This window comes from Eschrichtius robustus, chromosome 11, assembly GCF_028021215.1.
Source record: "Eschrichtius robustus isolate mEscRob2 chromosome 11, mEscRob2.pri, whole genome shotgun sequence".
NCBI lineage: Eukaryota > Metazoa > Chordata > Mammalia > Artiodactyla > Eschrichtiidae > Eschrichtius > Eschrichtius robustus.
In genome coordinates this window covers 4,182,619-4,199,445 of record NC_090834.1, presented here as the reverse complement: position 1 = coordinate 4,199,445, position 16,827 = coordinate 4,182,619, and the positions used below count along the sequence as shown (strand labels likewise).

General features: G+C 42.0%; 1 protein-coding gene and 1 long non-coding RNA gene across 5 annotated transcripts in view; one reads left to right on the top strand and one right to left on the bottom strand.

The window, feature by feature from the left end:
- ZBTB44 (zinc finger and BTB domain containing 44) overlaps positions 1-14,147 on the bottom strand; it is a 70,268-nt gene extending 56,121 nt beyond the window's left edge. For 2 of the 3 annotated variants that reach the window (XM_068555815.1, XM_068555816.1), the window contains exon 1: positions 13,604-13,680. The gene's annotated coding sequence lies outside the window, so the exon portion shown is untranslated. Of the gene's footprint in view, positions 1-13,603 lie in introns of all 3 variants that reach the window. The other variant, XM_068555817.1, reaches the window with a different exon arrangement.
- The window catches only part of LOC137771987 (uncharacterized), a 52,617-nt gene continuing 49,540 nt past the window's right edge, over positions 13,751-16,827 (top strand). For both annotated transcript variants that reach the window (XR_011075447.1, XR_011075448.1), the window contains exons 1-2: positions 13,751-13,857; positions 15,564-15,727. This is a non-coding gene — a long non-coding RNA (uncharacterized lncRNA). The remainder of the gene's footprint in view (positions 13,858-15,563; positions 15,728-16,827) is intronic.

The following is a 16,827-nucleotide window of genomic DNA, read 5'->3' as shown; positions in this document are numbered from 1 at the left end:
CAGTGTAAGAAAAAAGGAAAGGAAGGGGTGTAGTTACAGTTAGGCTTATAGGTGGGTGGTGAGAAGAAGTAGTGGGAGTTCTTTTTTGATAGCTTTGGCTTTTACTTCTCTCTGAAGTTACAGGTAGAGGTCAGACTGCTGACAAGAGAGGACATAAAGTAGAATTTTGAGGAAAATGAAATATGCAAAAAATGTGTGGAAGAGAAAAAAAGGATGGCTAGGTGGCACTGAAGGCCCCACTGAAATTGGAGACCACAAATTTCTAGTGTCAATAATCTATGGCTTTTGAGTTATGTATATCTCAAGGAACTGTTAAAGAATAATCAATGGCTTTGAACCATTTTTTTTTAAAAAGCAGTAATAATCATCAGTTAATACTTACATAGTACTCAATATGTACCAAGCATTATTCTAGGTATTTTTTACATATTAAATAATTTAATTTTCACACAACCTTTTGAGATAGGTTATCACTTGGTATCTCCAACTTAACCAAGGAAAATGAAGCACAAAGAAGTTAAGGAACCAGCCCATGGCCATACAATTAGTAAACACTAGAGTCAAGATCTGAACCTAGGCGGTATGCTCAGTGATGCATTACACTGAACTGCCTCTCAAAGTAAAGCTAAGTGAACCTAGTTGAAGGAAGTAGGAAGAAAAGAGGAAGAAACATACCAGATGGGCCAAAAACAGAGGCAGTGATTCCTGTAAATAGAAACAATTCTCACAGAAGTAGGGTATAGTTTCATATGGCACGTAAAAGGCACCACAGATAAAAGAAACTGTCCTCATGGAGTAATGGAAAGCCACAAAAAGGAAATGAACAATGTTGGGTGATCCAAAGCAAAAGGAAAGAAAAGCAAAAGCAAAGGAAAAAGTAAAACCCAGATAGTCAAAATGTAAAAAAGGAGAAAAAGGTAAAAATGGGAGAAAGCACACACACACATGCTAGTAAACACACCAGTAAAAGAGAAAAACGAAATGGAAGCAAAGTAAGTATGCCTCGAGTCCCTGAAAACTCTTACATTTTATTTTCTTTGTTTGGGACCAAAGAATTTACTAATTTTATCGAAGTGAATAAAATTAACATTTAATAGAGGGGAGTTCTGAATAGGCTTGCTTGCTAACAGTAGGTGAAGATCAGATACTTAGGTTAAGATCTGAATTAAGAGAAAATCATTTTTAAAAGGAATTATCTAAAGTCATTTCAGGGGACTTCCCTGATGGTCCAGTGGTTAAGACTCGGCGCTCCAACGCAGGGGGCCTGGGTTCGATCCCTGGTGAGGGAACTAGATCCCACATGCCGCAACTAAGACCCGGCGCAGCCAAATAAATAAATATATAAATATTAAAAATAAATAAATAAATAAATAAAGTCATTTCAGAAGCCCGAGGGTAGCAGTCCCACAAAATCCTGATTCCAAAGATTCAAAGTCTTGGTTATATGGTACCCGAAGATGTTTGTACAACAGTTATGCTGAATGCATCAAAAATTATCAAAACCAAGTAAACAGCAACTTTTGTCAACATTAAAAAAAAATACGTATATATATACCATTGAATACCTATAGAAGAATAACAATACAGAATACTGAAATTACAAATTCTTGGAGTATCAAACATTTGTAATTTTTAAGTTTTTGTAAAGCTATACAATTATTAAAATGGAAGAACATTCAATATGGAGACAAAGAAGATGTTCTCCTAGAAAAGTGAGACATTAATAAGTTTCATCCATCAACTTTCACTATTATAAGACAGAGTTATCGCTCTTAGATAGCCTCAACCACCAGAGGGAAGACAGCAGAAGCAAGAAAAACTACAATCCTGCAGCCTGTGGACCAAAAACCACAGTTACAGAAAGATAGAGAAGATGAAAAGGCAGAGGGCTATGTACCAGATGAAGGAACAAGAAAAAACCCCAGAAAAACAACTCAATGAAGTGGAGATAGGCAACCTTCCAGAAAAAGAATTCAGAATAATGATAGTGAAGATGATCCAGGACCTCGGAATAAGAATGGAGGCAAAGATCGAGAAGATGCAAGAAATGATTAACAAAGACCTAGAAGAATTAAAGAACAAACAAACAGAGATGACCAATACAATAACTGAAATGAAAACTACACTAGAAGGAATCAATAGCAGAATAACTGAGGCAGAAGAACAGATAAGTGACCTGGAAGACAGAATGGTGGAATTCACTGCTGCGGAACAGACTAAAGAAAAAAAGAATGAAAAGAAATGAAAACAGCCTAAGAGATCTCTGGGACAACATTAAACGCAACAACATTCGCATTATAGGGGTCCCAGAAGGAGAAGAGAGAGAGGAAGGGCCAGAGAAAATATTTGAAGAGATTATAGTTGAAAACTTCCCTAACATGGGAAAGGAAATAGCCACCCAAGTCCAGGAAGCGCAGAGAGTCCCATTCAGGATAAACCCAAGGAGAAACACGCCGAGACACATAGTAATCAAAGTGGCAAAAATTAAAGACAAAGAAAAATTATTGAAAGCAGCAAGGGAAAAACGACAAATAACATACAAGGGAACTCCCGTAAGGTTAACAGCTGATTTCTCAGCAGAAACTCTGCAAGCCAGAAGGGAGTGGCATGATATACTTAAAGTGATGAAAGGGAAGAACCTACAACCAAGATGACTCTACCCGGCAAGGATCTCATTTAGATTTGATGGAGAAATCAAAAGCTTTACAGACAAGCAAAAGCTAAGAGAATTCAGCACCACCAAACCAGCTCTACAACAAATGCTAAAGGAACTTCTCTAAGTGGGAAACACAAAACAAGAAAAGGACCTACAAAAACAAACCCAAAACAATTAAGAAAATGGTCATAGGAACATACATATCGATAATTACCTTAAACGTGAATGGATTAAATGCCCCAGCCAAAAGACATAGACTGGCTGAATGGATACAAAAACAAGACCCATATATATGCTGTCTACAAGAGACCCACTTTAGACCTAGGGACACATACAGACTGAAAGTGAGGGGATGGAAAAAGATATTCCATGCAAATGGAAATCAAAAGAAAGCTGGAGTAGCTATACTCATATCAGATAAAATAGACTTTAAAATAAAGAATGTTACAAGAGACAAGGAAGGACACTACATAATGATCCAGGGATCAATCCAAGAAGAAGATATAACAATTATAAATATATATGCACCCAACATAGGAGCACCTCAATACATAAGGCAACTGCTAACAGCTATAAAAGAGGAGATCGACAGTAACACAGTAATAGTGGGGGACTTTAACACCTCACTTACACCAATGGACAGATCATCCAAAATGAAAATAAATAAGGAAACAGAAGCTTTAAATGACACAATAGACCAGATAGATTTAATTGATATATATAGGACATTCCATCCAAAAACAGCAGATTACACGTTCTTCTCAAGTGCGCACGGAACATTCTCCAGGATAGATCACATCTTGGGTCACGAATCAAGCCTCAGTAAATTTAAGAAAATTGAAATTATATCAAGCATCTTTTCTGACCACAACGCTATGAGATTAGAAATGAATTACAGGGAAAAAAATGTAAAAAAGACAAACACATGGAGGCTAAACAATACGTTACTAAATAACCAAGAGATCACTGAAGAAATCAAAGAGGAAATCAAAAAATACCTAGAGACAAATGACAATGAAAACACGACGACCCAAAACCTACGGGATGCAGCAAAAGCAGTTCTAAGAGGGAAGTTTATAGCTATACAAGCCTACCTAAAGAAACAAGAAAAATCTCAAGTAAGCAATCTAACCTTACACCTAAAGAAACTAGAGAAAGAAGAACAAACAAAACCCAAAGTTAGCAGAAGGAAAGAAATCATAAAGATCAGAGCAGAAATAAATGAAATAGAAACAAAGAAAACAATAGCAAAGATCAATAAAACTAAAAGTTGGTTCTTTGAGAAGATAAACAAAATTGATAAGCCATTAGCCAGACTCATCAAGAAAAAGACGGAGAGGACTCAAATCAATAAAATCAGAAATGAAAAAGGAGAAGTTACAACAGACACGGCAGAAATACAAAGCATCCTAAGAGACTACTACAAGCAACTTTATGCCAATAAAATGGACAACCTGGAAGAAATGGACAAATTCTTAGAAAGGTATAACCTTCCAAGACTGAACCAGGAAGAAACAGAAAATATGAACAGACCAATCACAAGTAATGAAATTGAAACTGTGATTAAAAATCTTCCAACAAACAAAAGTCCAGGACCAGATGGCTTCACAGGTGAATTCTATCAAACATTTAGAGAAGAGCTAACACCCATCCTTCTCAAACTCTTCCAAAAAATTGCAGAGGAAGGAACACTCCCAAACTCATTCTATGAGGCCACCATCACCCTGATACCAAAACCAGACAAAGACACTACAAAAAAAGAAAATTACAGACCAATATCACTGATGAATATAGATGCAAAAATCCTCAACAAAATACTAGCAAACAGAATCCAACAACACATTAAAAGGATCATACACCACGATCAAGTGGGATTTATCCCAGGGATGCAAGGATTCTTCAATATACGCAAATCAATCAATGTGATACACCATATTAACAAATTGAAGAATAAAAACCATATGATCATCTCAATAGATGCAGAAAAAGCTTTTGACAAAAGTCAACACCCATTTCTGATAAAAACTCTCCAGAAAGTGGGCATAGAGGGAACCTACCTCAACATAATAAAGGCCATATATGACAAACCCACAGCAAACATCATTCTCAATGGTGAAAAACTGAAAGCATATCCTCCAAGATCAGGAACGAGACAAGGATGTCCACTCTCACCACTATTATTCAACATAGTTCTGGAAGTCCTAGCCACGGCAATCAGAGAAGAAAAAGAAATAAAAGGAATACAAATTGGAAAAGAAGAAGTAAAACTGTCACTGTTTGCGGATGACATGATACTATACATAGAGAATCTTAAAACTGCCACCAGAAAACTGCTAGAGCTAATTAATGAATATGGTAAAGTTGCAGGATACAAAATTAATGCACAGAAATCTCTTGCATTCCTATACACTAATGATGAAAAATCTGAAAGAGAAATTAAGGAAACACTCCCATTTACCATTGCAACAAAAAGAATAAAATACCTAGGAATAAACCTACCTAGGGAGACAAAAGACCTGTATGCAGAAAACTATAAGACACTGATGAAAGAAATTAAAGATGATACCAACAGATGGAGAGATATACCATGTTCTTGGATTGGAAGAATCAACATTGTGAAAATGAGTATACTACCCAAAGCAATCTACAGATTCAATGCAATCCCTATCAAATTACCAATGGCATTTTTTACGGAGCTAGAACAAATCATCTTAAAATTTGTATGGAGACACAAAAGACCCCGAATAGCCAAAGCAGTCTTGAGGCAAAAAAATGGATCTGGAGGAATCAGACTCCCTGACTTCAGACTATACTACAAAGCTACAGTAATCAAGGCAATATGGTACTGGCACAAAAACAGAAACATAGATCAATGGAACAAGATAGAAAGCCCAGAGATTAACCCACGCACCTATGGTCAACTAATCTATGACAAAGGAGGCAAAGATATACAATGGAGAAAAGACAGTCTCTTCAATAAGTGGTGCTGGGAAAACTGGACAGCTACATGTAAAAGAATGAAATTAGAATACTCCCTAACACCATACACAAAAATAAACTCAAAATGGATTAGAGACCTAAATATAAGACTGGACACTATAAAACTCTTAGAGGAAAACATAGGAAGAACACTCTTGGACATAAATCACAGCAAGATCTTTTTTGATCCACCTCCTAGAGTAATGGAAATAAAAACAAAAATAAACAAGTGGGACCTAATGAAACTTCAAAGCTTTTGCACAGCAAAGGAAACCATAAACAAGACGAAAAGACAACCCTCAGAATGGGAGAAAATATTTGCAAATGAATCAACGGACAACGGATTAATCTCCAAAATATATAAACAGCTCATTCAGCTCAATATTAAAGAAACAAACACCCCAATCCAAATATGGGCAGAAGACCTAAATAGACATTTCTCCAAAGAAGACATACAGAGGGCCACGAAGCACATGAAAAGATGCTCAACATCACTAATTATTAGAGAAATGCAAATCAAAACTACAATGAGGTATCACCTCACTCCTGTTAGAATGGGCATCATCAGAAAATCTACAAACAACAAATGCTGGAGAGGGTGTGGAGAAAAGGGAACCCTCTTGCACTGTTGGTGGGAATGTAAATTGATACAGCCACTATGGAGAACAATATGGAGGTTCCTTAAAAAACTAAAAATAGAATTACCATATGACCCAGCAATCCCACTACTGGGCATATACCCAGAGAAAACCGTAATTCAAAAAGACACATGCACCCGAATGTTCATTGCAGCACTATTTACAATAGCCAGGTCATGGAAGCAACCTAAATGCCCATCAACAGACGAATGGATAAAGAAGTGGTGTTACATATATACAATGGAATATTACTCAGCCATAAAAAGGAACGAAATTGAGTCATTTGTTGAGACGTGGATGGATCTAGAGACTGTCATACAGAGTGAAGTAAGTCAGAAAGAGAAAAACAAATATCGTATATTAATGCATGTATGTGGAACCTAGAAAAATGGTACAGATGAGCCAGTTTGCAGGGCAGAAGTTGAGACACAGATGTAGAGAATGGACATATGGACACCAAGGGGGGAAAACTGCGGTGGGGTGGGGATGGTGGTGTGCTGAATTGGGCGATTGGGATTGACATGTATACACTGATGTGTATAAAATTGATGCCTAATAAGAACCTGCAGTATAAAAAAACAAACAAAACAACTAATACTAAACTTTCATTGGGTTATTTGTATGGAAATATGTTAATATAAATGTTTCAGACATTAAAAAAAAAAAAGACAGAGTTATCAATGTGAAATACCACAATGATATAAGCCAGTGATGTACTCCATGATCAGTTATGTAAAAATGTGCTGGCTAAGGTCACCTTTGCCCCTAATAATGTTAGTGAAGAAATTAATGTAATATTCAATGTGCCCTTCAAGCAAGAGTGTAATATAAATTTAATGTATCTTTATATTTTTAAAGACACATATGCAATCACTATTTTATTTTAGATCCTGTGACTAAGAATCCAGAGATTTCCAGCTCACTGTCTAAAATTGGGTGAAGTATTTCTGATATAAAGAACAAAGGAAAACTAATGTGGCTTTCAGCTTAACAGGAGATAAATTTCAAGCAATCAGTCTGAGGTACAGGGTAAACTGTCTCAGTCATGAATGCGGTTGCATTTAAAATAAAAACATCCCATTATACCTTATATAAAGACATGCTCAGTAGTCTACAGAATACCAGGAAACCACGGAGGGGGAAAAAAAAAAAAATATATATATATATATATATACACACACACACATTCAATATATATAATAAAGATAAAAAATTACAGTTGGAAGAAGCCAAATTAATTAGGCTCCCCCAACTAATGAAGGAAACCCCTTTACAACAGTCTTTGATTCTTGACCATTTTCAATAACAAGAGAGTTTTATCCTTTACAAGGCTAGGAAGACTTAAAGTTTAAAACCTCCAACACTGGGGACTTCCCTGGTGGTGCAGTGGTTAAGAATCCGTCTGCCAATGCAGGGGACACGGGTTCGATCCCTGGTCCAGGAAGATCCCATATGCCACGGAGCAACTAAGCCCATGCACCACAACTACTGAGCCTGCACTCTAGACCCCAGGAGCCACAACTGCTGAGCCCATGTGCCACAACTACTGAAGCCTGCGCGCCTAAAGCCCGAGCTCCGCAACAAGAGAAACCACTGCAATGAGAAGCCCGCACACCGCAACGGAGAGTAGCCCCCGCTCGATGCAACTAGAGAAAGCCCATGTGCAGCAACGAAGACCCAACACAACCAAATAAATAAGTAAATAAATAAAAACTAAAAAAAAAATTAAAACCTCCAACATTTTATTAGGAAAATTTTAGACGCAATCTTCAGTGCTGCTATAGGACTAATGTCAGTCATGTACTTCCTTTAATTTGATTCATGCTGAGTGAAAATATATCCAATTTTATGACATATATTTAGTTGTAAGGTGCAGCAAAGTAGTCAAGTGAAACACTGAAGACAGACTTGAGTTTGAAACCTGGATATCAGTTTCCTTATTTGCAGATACCAGCAGCAATAACAAAGGGTTAATCTGAAATGTGAATGAGATGATGCATGAAATGTCTAGCACAGTGCTACCTTTTTAAAAGGGCTCAACAAATGTTGGCAATTATCATCACTGTATTAGCCCACTCAGTCTACCACAATAAGCTCTAGCTGCTACGTAAGTGTATATACCTATGCTACACTTGCTACACTTTGTGGCATTTTTTCATCACCCTATGTGTTCTAATCTTGGATAGTATATTTTACCAAGATTAAAGACAGAATGAAAGCAAATGGGACCAAAGCATATGTATTCCTCATTTTCCCACTCCATTTCCTGAAGGAAAGAGATGCTTGCTCTATTACCAAAAGCAGTGATGGTGTACACAGAGAGAAACACACCCTGGGCACAACTTTTCCTGGGTGATAGGCAGCTTATAAACTGCGTAATTGTATTCTGCTTATTTTAGACAACCACTGATTGCTCCCTTTTATATTCTCATTTGAAGGCATAATTATAATTTCTATCAAATTTTGCCCAGTGGAAAAAAAAGTGCTATCCTCACTGATCATATATCCAAATACCTTTAATATCTGCAGATAGCATATGTATGTCAGTTTTGCTGTGTGACATATAAGTAGATGGATTCATAAAACTCTACCAACTACATGCCCCTTTAAAGACATGGTTTTCGGAATTCCCCGGTGGCCTAGTGATTAGGTTTCCGGGCTTTCAATGCCAGGGCCCAGGGTCAGGGAACTCAGATCCCACTAACCTGCAGCCGAAAGGAAAAAAAAAAAAAAAAAAAATTGACCGAACAATAAAGATATGATTTTCAAAGTAAAGCTTGCAAAAACAAGCTTGAAATCTACTTCTCTGCTCACCTCTAAAGATTAGTGTTTTCTCTTTGCCAGAGGAATCGGAATCGAATTGCAAAATTTAAAAGTACTCCTAGATTGCTCCACATAAGTAACATACTTTGCCTACTGCAGTCAAGATTTATGAGATTAGATATTAAAAGGGTTGAGGAAGTTAAAGAACACTTCATCTTAAAAACTAATTTGGGTGAGTCTTCTTTAAGCATACTTTTAAAATATTATTTTGACTTTTGAAGCTTGTATATATTTAATATACTCAAACACAAAATTTAAAAAGGGAGCCCTTTTACACTGTTGGTGGGAACATAAACTAGTGCAGCCACTGTGGAGAACAGTATGGAGGTTCCTTAAAAAACTAAAAATAGAGCTACCATATGATCCTGCAATCCCACTCCTGGGCATATACCCCGAGAAAACCATAATTCAAAAAGAGTCATGTACCACAATGTTCACTGCAGCACTGTTTACAACAGCCAGGACATGGAAGCAACCTACATGTCCACTGACAGATGAATGGATAAAGAGATGTAGTATGTGTGTATACAAACACACACACACACACCCCTCCACACACTGGAATATTACTCAGCCATAAAAAACAGTAATGCCATTTGCAGCAACATATATGGACCTAGAGATTATCATACTAAGTGAAGTAAGTCAGACAAAGACAAATATCACATGATATCGCTTATATGTGGAATCTAAAAAAGTGATACAAAGGAACTTATTTACAAAATAGAAACAGACACAAAGAAAACAAACTTACCAAAGGTTAACCAAAGGTTACCAAAGGGGGAAGGGGGGGGTGAAAAATTAGGGGTTTGGGATTAACAGATACACATTACTAAATATAAAATAAACAAGGACCTATTGTATGGCACAGGGAACTATATTCAGTATCTTGTAACAACTTATAAAGGAAAAGAATTTGAAAAAGAATGTATGTATATCTGAATCACTTTGCTGTACACCTACAACTAACACAACATTGTAAATCAACTACACTTCAATAAAAAGTTGTTTCTTTCGGAAAAAAAAAAAGTTTAAAAAAGAAAACCTTAAGATAAAAAATGAAACCAATGAACCATATCAAACTGGCAGTATAACCAGAGAAAAGTACTTCAAGTGACTTCTGAACACAGTAAGTACTCTGATTATACAGCCTTCATGTAATATATTCTAAGGACAAAAATAAATGCAAAGAAATCTTTAACTTTATTCAGTTTATTGTTAGTAATGATATTGGTATGATAATTTTGAAATGATTTTAAGTATACATAGTGGGATACGGCAAGTATGTTAATTTTATTAGGAACCAAGATTTTTGTTTAAGACAAAAGAGACCAATATAGAATCAAAGAAGTTAAAGAAAAATTTGCTATGTTAAATCTGAATTGGATATATCACTATAAACTTGATTCACAAGCAAAAAACCATTTTTAGCTCTCCCCTCTGAAAGGGCCTAGAAATAGTGACACTCCAGCAGCAATGAATATGCCAAACATCCAGATCTTGGTTTCTATACACCATTTCTCCTAAAAAGAACCAAGACTCCTTAGATTAACAGCCCATTCCAGATCTGGAACAAGGAAAGTAACAAGGCAAGCCTGGGATATCCTGTGCCAGAAAGCACTCCCAGCATTAAAAAGACACAGGAGACAGCTTGAAAAGGTTCCTACTGTCCAAATTTGGGACAGTTAGACCATCAAGAAGAAAAACGACTGTAATGGTTATTAAAAAAAAAAAAAAGAATAAATTAAAACCCATGAGTCCATAGTGAAACTGTTAATGCAAGTTCATGTGCCTGACACACAGTGAGGCCAAACAAACTGAAACGTCGGAGTTTGGAGCAGAGAAAGGTTTACTGCAGGGCCACTCGAGGAGATGAGGTGGCTCATGCCCTAATAAGCCCGAGCTCCCCGAAGGGTTTCGGCTGAGTACTTTTAAAAGCCAGGTGAGAGAGGGGGGTCGCGAGGTATGTGATCAGCTTGTGCACAATTCTCCGACTGTCTGACGGTGAGGCAGCAGGGTGGTGCCACAGGGGTTAACATTATCAGTCCTTAGGCAACAGGAGGCCTGGGGCTCTGTGCTCAAGGTCGCCAAGTAGTTAACATCTTCCATTTGTTGGAGGGGGGTAGGTTTACATCTGCAAAACAACTCAGGAAATGTGCATCAAACACTATTATCTAGGTACTTCAGAGAGGAGCCAAAGCAGAGGATCTGGGGGAAGGCCTGTCCTGGGAAGGCCCCATGGGGTCCTGCTCAGTTACAGTTATCCCCATAAAAAAGAAAAAAAAACACCCTTATTTGCCACCATTGGGGGTGACTATCGCCCCAGCTCTTTACTCTGAATACTGATAACTGGAGAGAGGACATGAGCATTTTTAGGAGGAAGTTTAGTTCACTCAGTTAATGAAGGAAATCTTCCTGACAGAAAATCTCCAATAAAATAACTGATTTAAGCAAGAGTCATCAATGGGTGCTAAAATCACTGAGCAAAGGGTAGGCAGAAACAGGTATTTGCTTGGTGTCAAGGTATTACTCCAAGATCACGTACAAATGACAAACAGGGAAACCACATCTTTATAACAGATCTGGTAGTCACCACTTTGATCAAGTGGTCACATTTAGTATCCTTAACAGTGTGGCAGTCTGACGTTAAATACCTCCTAAATGGCGTAACATGAAGTACACAGCATCATCTATTAAATATTCTTGCCAAATAGTTTTCCTTAAGCTACTCAAGCTTTTCTTTAGACCTAACTTCCAGTAACAGGAAATTCAGGGGGATAGAGGAATAAATTAAATGACACCATTAGGAAACAGACAAACCCAGAAGTGGGAGCATTCTATAAAGCAAGTGGTTTGGTTAATTGTCAGAATAAAAAAAGATGGGTACCCATCTTTTAAAAAAAGGACTAGAGGCGTAATCAACAAATGCAATGCTGGGGGCAGGGGTAGATTTCCCAAAAGAGACCTTGGCATGCTAAGGAAATTTGCATATGGATTGTTAATTTAGAAAGGTGTTGATAATGATACTGGGGTTAGAATGTCCTTAGTTTTAGGAAACCATGCTGAAATACTGGAGCGTTGTGGGGTTTGCAATTTACTTTCAAATGATTACATACTGAGACACACAGAAAGGGAGGAGAGGGGGGAAATGGCAAAAATGTCAATCACTGAATCTAGGTACTGGGGTGTTCACTGCATTTTCCCCTCAATTTCAAAGAGACTGACATTTTTCATAATTAAGTTTAAAAAAAGCGTACCCGTACTGAGAGGAATGGTAAAAAACACACCTACGCTGGAATTATATCTGGATACAAATCTCACCTCTATCACTAACTAGTTGTGTGGCCTAAAGCAAGTTACTTGATATCACTTGAGTTTGTCTCATCTGTAAAACTCAAGTAGTAATATCTTAAGTCATTAGGTTGTTCTGAGAATAAAATCACATCAGATATGTAAAATGCCTAGCAGTGCTGCACACAATAAGTAAATCTGATTTTCATAATTAATGCAATCATCCTAAAATACAAGACTATAGGAAAACATTCCTTTCATTATTGCCACATTCCATGATTAGGAAGCTACATTAGGTAAAATTAAATACCCATTGGCAGTGAAAGTGAAGTAATGGGGGTAAGTAACTGTATAAATGAAGATTTACATAATATTTTTTTAAATGCAATAATTCCGACCGAAACCCTCTAGGCAAAAAAAATCTACCTATCCAAACTATTGGTATCTATCAAATTGTGAAGTCTGCTTTTGGTATTAGCCGCTTATCCGAATAAAACAGTAAGAAAATAAGTGGAAGTTAAAGAGAATGTCTTCCCAACCAACAGAAAATCTACTTATACGTCGAAAAAAATGTAAGTTCTGGCCTTCATTTCTATAAGTCAGTCCCAATAAAGCAGACTTACTGGGCTTTACTCTAAATTCTGGTTAACCTTCATGCAACTCACAAGCATGCTTCCTTTCATCAGTTCTAACGTACTCGTCATTTCACTCGCAGGTAACCCTTTTCTGGTTAGGCCAGCAGAAAATGACTAGACGCAGACTGATCCCCAGATAGCGAAGAAGAAAAGGGTTTTTTTCATTTTTTGTTTTTTAAGTAAGTGCCAACCTTTTCTTCCCAGTACCAGAGAAAAAAAGCAGCAGGGGAGAGGAGGGAACAGTGGGTCTCGCGCTGCAGGCTCGACCAGGTGAGACGCTAACATCCCGCCTCCTCGGGGTTAGGGTGCTGGGCACACGCGCGTGCGGATGCGGGGCGTCCTGGGAGATCGGGGCAATTTCTCCTGGACGGCGGGACCCAAGGCCAGTCTCCTTCCCGAAGGCTTAGATGCCATTGAGGGGACCCTGCGGGGTGTCTCCCGGCGCGGAGGGGGTGACGAGACCAGGCGTTCCCTTCCGTCCAGCGCCCAGATGGGGGACGCGCGGCGTCAGCCCTTCGGAGGGCGCGCCCGAGGGCGCGGGCGGCGAAGAGGGGCCGGCCCTGCCCTCCCCTCCCCGTTACCTGCGGGCGGCGGTGCCAGGGCCCGGAGGCCTGCTGCTCCTCCTCCTCCTCCTCCTCCCCGCCAGGCTGAGGCGGCGAGGGGGTGGTGGCGGCGGTGGCGGCGGCAGCCCGGGGGGAGGGGGCGGAGCGCGCGGCCCGCTCCCTCTCTCCTCCCCCGGGAGGCGGAGGAGACCCTATCTCGGGCCGCCGCGCCTAGGCCCGTGGACAGCCTGCGGCAGGAGCATGGCGGCCCCGAGCAGCGGCGAGCCTGCGAGGTGGGAGAGTGCGAGGCGGCGGGAGGGGAGCGCTCCGGGGGCCTGAGGGGAGGAGCGAGGGGGCCCGGCGAGCCGCGCGCGGGCGGCCGTTGGGGGCGGTTGGCCGAGGGCAGGCGGCGGTTTGGGGAGCGCGGCGACGGCTCGCGTTTTCCCGGCGGGGCGGGGTGGGGAAGGGGAAGGGGAGTGAGGGGAGGGGAGGGGGAGGTTGGGAGGGAGCCGCCGCCGCGCGCGTGCGGGCCGGCGCCGCCGCGGTTGCCGCTCCGCTCACTCCAGCCTGTTTGGGGGCACTTTGTTTGTGTCCCACAATGCTCTGCGCGGGCGGCCGGGCTGGGGATGGGGAGGGCAAGTGGGCGGGGCGGAGCGAGCTCGGGGGCGGGGCGCGAGCTCCGGGCGGGGGTGAAAACGCGGGTACTGCGCAGGCGCAGAGGAGGCTGCTCCCGGTCGCCGTCGCTTGAGCTCGGTCTCCCGACGCACCCGGGGGTTTTGACAGGGGCCGTGCATCTTCGTGCCTTCGTGAACACGTGTAGAGTTACCTTCACAGGCCGCCTAGGCCCTGACCAATTCGCCCTTCCTCTACCCGTCCGCTCAGCCGGCTTCCCGCTAACCTTGACAAGCATTTCTGCGCACGGTGCACGCTTCTTGCATTTTTTTTTTCCTTCTTTGAGCTAAAAGCGAAACAAACTCCTGTTTTCTCGAGTGGTTTCTGTAGCGGCGCTGAACCGGAACACCCCAGACGCTTTCTCTCGGTGAGAGGGTGAGCTGGTAGTCAGCCCATTTCTCACACGCGGAAACTGAGGCCTGCGGAGAGGCGGCCCCGGACAGGTGAGGATGCCGTGCGCCGCCGGCTCCCGCGCCCGCCTCCCCGCAGGCAGCCAAGCCCGGCCGGTGCCCGGCTCCCTGCGGCCTCTGCAGCCCGGGGCGTCCTCTCGGCGCCCGAGGATTGTTCTAGAAATTCCCTGGGCCACCCGGCGGGAGGTGCGGTTCTGAAATGACTGGAGAAATCCATCTCATTCCCCCAACACGGGGGGCACCTAGAGCCGCTCCCCAAATATGCCTGTTCCTTCCACACCTGGAGTCTCATTTGGTTCCACCGCCAGTAACCTGGCTTTCCGGCGAGGGAGTATGCGGGGGGTTGAGAGTTCTCGGTCAACTGCAAAATCGCGTCAAGTGTTAAAACTCCCGGGACCCCAAGCCTTAGCGTCCCCGGCCCGGCGGGCGAGCTCTCGGACGGGGCCCGGTGGCCCGGAGGGGCGCCCTGGGCGGCTGGCAGGAGCGCGCCCCAGGCTAGCCGGCCGGCCGCGCGGGGGCCGAGGGGGTGCGGCCTGCAGCGCCCCGGGGGCTCCGCAGCTGCATGCTGTGTTTTCCCACGCCTTCAGCTTTTGCACCGAAAAACTTCTCCAAAGGGCTTTGTGCAAGGTGGGCCGGCACCCAGTCTGAAGTAGAGTGGCGTTTTCTTCTGAAACACTTGGCAACGTCTTGCATTGATCTCACTGAGAGACAAGCACCCCAGCACCCTAGCACCTCCTCTTTCTAGCCACCGAAATCTACGTGAGAAATAAAGGCCATTAAAAAGCAACGTCAAATTGTATAGTCTTCTGCGGTTTCCAACAGATTTTCAAGTATATATAATGTTTAATCCTCACAGCAATCGTCATACGTAGGTTTTGCTGTTATTCCCACCATCATTTTTATTATTCCCATTTCAGAGATGAGGAAAGTCAGGAAGATGCGAATGAGGCCCAGAAAGTTTTGTGCTGAGATTTGAAGAAGGAGAAGAAAAAGAAGGCGGAATGCTTACCCTGGGAGGGGAACGGCAGCGACAGAGCAAGTCTCAGGAAGGGCCTGGTGTGTGTGAGAGCAGGTGCACAAGGTAATACCTGGAGAAGGATCAGGGTGGGAATAAAGCAGTCAAACAAATCCCGCGGACCTCTCCTAGGGCATTTAATCGGAGAGTCGATAAGGGACCTCTAGGCAAATCCTTATTGCTTCCCAGGGGACTGAGGTGGCAGCCCTGGCACAAAATACAGCTCTTCTTGTATTACTCTCTAGTCTCTTCTCCGTTTCCTCCCTTTTTGTACTTTTCTGTTTTTCATTTTATATTTAAAAGTTATCATTCTCTCACCCCACCCCCTCCCTGGGACCGGAGGATCAATTAACCACCCAATGGCTGTGGGACCCTGAGGGCCCAGGGCTAGATGGTTGGAGAGGGTGTGAGAAAATATACAAAGATTAACTTTGTAGGAGTCCTCTCCTCCGTTTTGGCTTTGGGCAGGGTCACTTTCTGTGGTATCTGCAGCCTCCCACCTTCTCCTGGGCTAGTAGAGACTTGCCCTTGGGTTGGTGGAATATATACACCTTTATTCCACACTAGATTAAATAATACTGCTGGGAGGATTTTATGAAACCAGAATCCTGCACACAGGTGAAACAAACAAACGGAGACAGTATGAGGAACATTTAATTATTAACCTGGTGTAGGTGATTCTGAGGAATTCAAATTTCAGGCGAAGAGGGTTTTATTTCAGCCCTGAGCTGTTTGGGGGACCAGATTCTGGCAGAAATGGCACTTGCGTGTGGTAGACCATGAGGGCTGAATGGGAACTTAGTTACTTAGTCCACAACTTATTTCAGAGCAAGAACACTGGACACTTAACTGAAAGATCTCTAGTCCAACTCGGATAATTCCAATAGAGGAGAACTCAGTGCTGCACAAAGCACCCTTGCTCCCCTGTTAGATCATTCCAACTATATTAACAAATTCGTCTTGCCCCCCGACCCTGAAACTTGCACCTCTTCTCGTATTCCCATTTCATCATCCATACGGTTAGCACGTCAGCTTGGCTACTTCACTCCTCTGCCACATCTCAGTTCCAACCCATCAGCAGGTCCTGCTGAATTCGTCCATTCCTACGACCACCATCGTAATCTTGTAACCAAGCAGGACCCCGTGGCGCCTTCTCAGGACAGGCC